General features: G+C 45.4%; 1 pseudogene; it reads left to right on the top strand.

Annotated features, from left to right (window-relative positions):
* Window positions 1-3,726: 3,726 nt before the first annotated feature.
* Window positions 3,727-4,541, top strand: LOC147442786 (uncharacterized; annotated as a pseudogene).
* The last annotated feature ends 1,427 nt before the right edge of the window (window positions 4,542-5,968 follow it).

Genomic DNA, 5,968 nt, shown 5'->3' with positions numbered 1-5,968 from the left:
TGCTTTGTTTTTGGATAATTTTGAGTCTATTTGGGAAAGACTAGCTGATGTTACATGTGCACAAAATGGAGATCATTTCGAGCGAGAGTAGTTTCTAGCTTGCTTGCATCCACGAATCAAGGAGAATGTCGAGTGTGGTGGTGCAGAGGACTATGCTCACTCAGATGGTCTGTTTGGCGAAGGTAAAGAACAGGAAAGCAAAGAAGAAGCTGGAGATGGGCTTGTTGAAGCCTTCAATTTATGGGTATAGCTCGACAACGGAGCTTCATCATGTGCCAAAAGAAAGTTCAACCATTCAAGAGACAGCTGCTTTGCCATTGGTAAGCCATTTTGGTCATTCGTTTCAATTTGTACCTCCAATTTGGTATGCTACTGTACAAGAGCCTATTAGCCTGGTTAGTGAGGATGCGGTCCTAGTCGAAGTGTGTATGCATGAAACATCAAATGCAGCTATGGATCAGAGCTCACAGGACAAGATTGGCACGGTGAATCAGGTATGGAGTGTATTCCATTTGACACTCCATTTGAAGGACTTACAACAGAGGATATGCTTGGAAAACATGTAGGCTTGACTATGCAGCACGTAGAGGCAAATTGCAGGGTATTGCTACTTTATGCTATCCTATGGATACATATGGTGTTGAAGGTTGCTCTACAGGTATCTTTGTATCAGTTGCAAGCTAGGCTTTTTTGAAGAGGATTATGCTATAGAGAGCTCTCTAGCAAGTGAGAGAATCATGATGTATGGTGCATATGCTTCGCAGATTGGTGTACAGGTTCATTCAGTGTACAAAGCCCACATATGGATACAGGTTGTTCAAGTCAATGCTACGCCAAGCTCCATGAGAAGCTTCTTTTTAGAGATGCAAAAAAATGTTTAATTATGCATGTACTACAAACGGATGACTATGCTCAATGCCATGTATTTGATCCTGGCAGAGTTTGCATCACAATTGGGAGAGCCTATGGCTTTCCATTTGATCCGGGGGAGTTCTACAGCTGATAAAATCTCTCTCTATCTATCTACTACTTATGTACATACTAAGTATCAGTTTTTGAATATGCACTCATCTCTTATCTAAATAATACTATGGTTGAGCATGAAGGCTCAACGAGGGGTTGGGCATGATGGTACAGCTGAGGATGGTCAGCCTATGGAAGTACAAGAAGCCCATGCTTGGTAGTTGGCAGCTAAATGACAGGGACATTGAGCGAGTATTTGATGCATCGAGAACACAGGTACACAAAGATGGAGCACTCTCTAGTCAAAATTGTAATTGTTTCTTGCTATCACATGTGACAGGAGCAAGTGCTTATATCATTAGTTTGTGAGCGAGACAAGGGGTGCTGGATACAGGTGCTATGAAGTTTATGATATGAGATTTTGAGCGAGATGGTTGTAGGGCACTCTATTTGACAATGTGCGAGACATTGCTAATGGTTCGAGGTTACGGAAGGCTCTTTTTATACTTGAAGAAGACGTGATCAGACCTTGTGGCCTACTATTGGATGATGGAAATGACATAGTCGAAGGTGGTGGATGCAACTAGTTTGAACCTATCGCAAGGAGGCATGAAGATGGGAAGCAGTACATAGAGTGGAGGGCATTGTGTGGGAATGCCGCACTAAAAGGAGGAAAAAAATAGTGATAAGCTTTAATTTTCAAAGCCATGCTATGGATGGTATGAAGGCAGCGTTGGCCAGGCTTCCCGTCGACCAGGAATAGAAGGGAAGGGAGAGCCGCTTGTAAACAGGGGAGTGATGGCGCAGTAGGCTGGAGGATGTTGCAGACACATGGGTGATAAGGACGCCAGGCCATCACCAGCTACTCAAAGGAGCAAGAGGACAGATGGGTGGCGGTTTTGAGGCTCGACTGCAGTCTGCATGGAGTTGACGAGCGCCATCTGGTGGAAGACGAGAAGGTCTCCAGTCGCATGAAGGACCGAGGGGGGGCAAAGAGGCTGGCTATAGAGAAAGGTGCCATCAGAGGTGAGGGCGGACAGTGGTGACAGGACACAAGGTTCAATAGCGCTATCTGGGGATGGCCTTGGCTGGGTGGTGAGAAGCTGAGCATGGCGGGGTGCCATATGCAGTAGCTCGCACAGGAGGGGCCATGACCAAAAAAAAGCCGCCAGTTGAGGGGCTCACAGTACAGCGAGGGCCTGTGTATGAGAGAGGGCAGGACCAAGAAAAGAGAAAGGTGCCATCAGAGGTGAGGGCCGACGAGGGTCAACACAGGGGATGCTATGATGTGATGATGCCAAGAGGGTCAATGCAGAAGGAGGGCTCGCCACAGTTGGCCAAGGAACAGGGTGTAGGCCCACCATTTGATTGGCAGCGCTGCATATGAAGTAGGGGACTTAAACAAACGGGCTGCGAGTAGCGAGGTGAAGCCAAGATGCTTTGAAAGCAAGATTATGGCCGACGCCATCATTGTACCCGAGTTCTTTGTGGTGATGCTTAGTTTGTTTGCAATCTTTTTGTCGGATTGATCATTCCTTTTCTCTACCTCTTGTCCATCTAGTCTCAAGCGGATGTCCGTGGAATCGTGTGGCTCTGGACCCGCTGAGAGTGTGTGTGTGTGTGTGTGTGTGTGTGTGTGTGTGTGTGTGTGTGTGTGTGTGGAGTGAGAGAGAGAGTGATTGTGCAAGCTATTTGTGTGCGATTGAGGCTAGTGTAGCCTCCGATTGATTGCGGGTGTGTTTACAGACATGGGTGCAATGGTATGCTGTCGGGAGAGCCTTGTGTGATTATGTCTTGAGTGTGTGTAGGCGGGACGTTTGAAAGCAAGCCGGTGCAGTGAAACTTTGCAGGAAGTGTGTGTGTGTGTGTGTGTGTGTGTGTGTGTGTGTGTGTGTGTGTGAATCTCCATGGTTAGGGGTGCGGGTTAATCCTTGGGCTGTAGAGAGGCAAGTTTGGAGTGTGTTGGGTTTGTTCTTCCTTCCCCCTTTCCATCAGTGGTGCCCCCACTGAGGACCTACTGATTGCTCCTCTGTGAAGTTTTAAAGCCTGAAGATGATGCATGATATCAACTTGGTGCTTGCTGGAGAAGAAGAGGCCGCAGATTGGTTATCCGATCTGGAGCTATACCTATTGCAGTTGAGAATTTGTGGAGATGAAGCTAATTTGAAGGCACTACCATTGGTTACGCAAGAACGAGCCAAAGCTTGGTTTGAAGGATTGAAGGTTCAAATCAGCAATCGCGCTAAGCGAGATTTGCAAGCGGTTTGTTGAAGCTTTTCAGAAGAGGGTTTCTCCATCGGACTTGGGAGAGCAATTGAGCAAGCTTAAGCAGGATGTAAGTGAAGATTTTGCTTTGTTTTTGGATAATTTTGAGTCTATTTGGGAAAGACTAGTTGTTGTTACATGTGCACAAAATGGAGATCATTTCAAGCGAGAGCAGTTTCTAGCCTACTTGCATCCACAAATCAAGGAGAAGGTCGATTGTCGTGGTGCAGAGGACTATGCTAAGATGGTCTGTTTGGCAAAGGTAAAGAGCAGGAAAGCAAAGAAGAAGCTGGAGATGGGCTTGTTGAAGCCTTCAATTTATGGGTATAGCTTGACAACGGAGCTTCATCATGTTCAAAAGAAAGTTCAAGTGTTCAAGAGACAGCTGCTTTGCCATTGGTAAGCCATTTTTGTCATTCTTTTCAATTTGTACCTCCAATTTGGTATGCTGCTGTACAAGAGCCTATTAGCCTGGTTAGCGAGGATGTGGTCCTAGCCGAAGTGTGTATGCATGAAGAATCAAATGAAGCTATTGATCAAAGCTCACATGACAAGTTTGAAGTTGTTGGCAAAGCGATGGTTGAAGCTATATGAAAGAAGAAGCTAGCCAAGGGGTTGGGTAACCTTGCCCTACCGATTGTGTTGAAGAGTGGCAGTGTATTCCAGAAGGTGTGGACGATGTCAACATACCAGAGAGCCAGGTAATAGATCATGGCTTTCTTTCTCGCTTAGCAGGTGATATGGTCGTACTAGAAGTCCTTGAAGAGCAGCCAATAGTGGTCGAGCAATCCGATTTGCTCTTGCATGAAGTGGTTGAAGATGAAGCATCAAAGGCTATGGTGGGCGAAGCTTGGCATGGTGAATCACGTATGGACTGTATCCCATTTGAAAGACCTACAATAGAGGATATGCTTGGAAAACATGTAGGCTTGACTATGCAGCAGGTGGAGGCAAATTGCAGGGTATTGTTACTTTATGCTCTTGGGGTGGTAAAGCCCAATGTCCCGCACTTAAGTGTTGGACGGCCAAAGACTACCAAGAACTAACACTGACCATTCATTCTACATAAAAGAATAAGGACTCATCACCCTAACACTATTGTGTTTTGGAGTCCACCCAAACCTGTGTCTCCTCTCTTCTCCATTGCTACACACGCACACACGCTCTCGCACGCGCTCTTCAACTGGTATCAGAGCTCAGGGATTGGGAGCACCATTGGAGCTCAGCGGGGAGGCAAGCGGAGAAGTAGCAAAAACTGCAGCACATTTTTGCATATCTATTTTGGCCTACCAAAACGTCTTGATTTAAGCCGATTCCCATAATTATTGAATGGTTTTTTGTCCTCTTCAAATTTACAGAAGAAAGTTTTCTCAAAATCTTCACCAATTTTGAGATACGTCACTCAGACTGCCTGTAGGTCGTGAAGTAAAAGCTGCAGAGTTTTACAGATCTGTTTTGATCTGTAAAAATAGCTTATTTCAAGTCCATTCCGGCGATCCTCAACCGTTTTTGCATGGTCTACAACTTAGCAAAAGGAAGTTTCTGCAAATTTTGCAGAGTTTGAGAGATATTTAGTTCAGACAACAGGGTGGTCTACCCTCGTCGGTTCTTTTGCGTACACGTTTTCGTTGCAGACTCTTTCTGCAATGTCTGTCACATGCATATTTGATGTAAGTTCTTGAGGGTCTGTTATATCACACAAACTGCCGCAGCGGTTACAGAAAAGTGTTTCTGTGGTTGATGTAAGCGGATTATGTATTGTGATAGAAATATGCAAAGCCTATTATTGAGGGTCGTGGTAAGGTTTTATTGAGGTGGGGGATTCTCAAATGTGGAGATCCTTTCGGTGATACAAGTTTTGGAGCGAGCCCCCGACATCCCCATAGTTTCGGCATCGACATAGGATGTATGTTTATGCGGTTAGTGCAGTACACTACAAGAGGCTCTTCATATTAGCGACGCTCACACAGCGACGCTCCAAAAAAAAAATTCCTGCGTCGCTATGAGCGTCACTATAAGCGTCGCTATGAGCGTCGCAAATTTCTTTGTAAATTTGCGACGCTCATAGCGACGCTTATAGCGACGCTCATAGCGACGCCGGCTGGGGTAAAAAAATAACCGAGCGCGCCCAAAAACTCAGATCTCAGATCTGAGTTTTTCGGCGCCCTCAAGCAAGGAGCAGGTAACGCTCTCCCTCACTCTCTCTCTCTCTCTCTCTCTCTTTTTCTTCTCCACACACACACACACACACACACGAGGAGAGGAAGGAGAGCCAGGTATGCTCCTTCCCTCTCCTCATTCTCATGTTCCCTTCCCCTCTTTCTCTCTCCCTCTCTCTCTCTCTCTCACACACACATACACACACACACACATAGTGTTTTTGAGAGAGAGAGAGAGAGAGAGAGAGAGAGAGTACAAACAAAAACAAAAACGCACACACACATACATAAACAAAGAATGCACACACACATTGAGAGAGAAAAAGAGAGAGAGAGCATGCATAAACAAAAAACGCACGCATTGAGAGAGGAAAAGAGAGAGAGAACATGCATAAACAAAAAACGCACACATTGAGAGAGGAAAAGAGAGAGAAAACATGCATACGATCCAAAAAAACGCACACACATTGAGAAAGAAAGAGAGAGAAACTAATTTAACGTCGTAGGAAACTAATTAAAATTAAAAGACCTAAAGATCTAGCCGACGAGGAATTGAACTCAAGACCTATTATTCAAGAGGG

Source organism: Adiantum capillus-veneris, chromosome 14 (assembly GCF_014529385.1).
Source record: "Adiantum capillus-veneris isolate H3 chromosome 14, ASM1452938v2, whole genome shotgun sequence".
Classification (NCBI taxonomy): domain Eukaryota; kingdom Viridiplantae; phylum Streptophyta; class Polypodiopsida; order Polypodiales; family Pteridaceae; genus Adiantum; species Adiantum capillus-veneris.
Note: the sequence above shows the minus strand (reverse complement) of the source record. Positions and strands in the feature narration are given on the sequence as shown.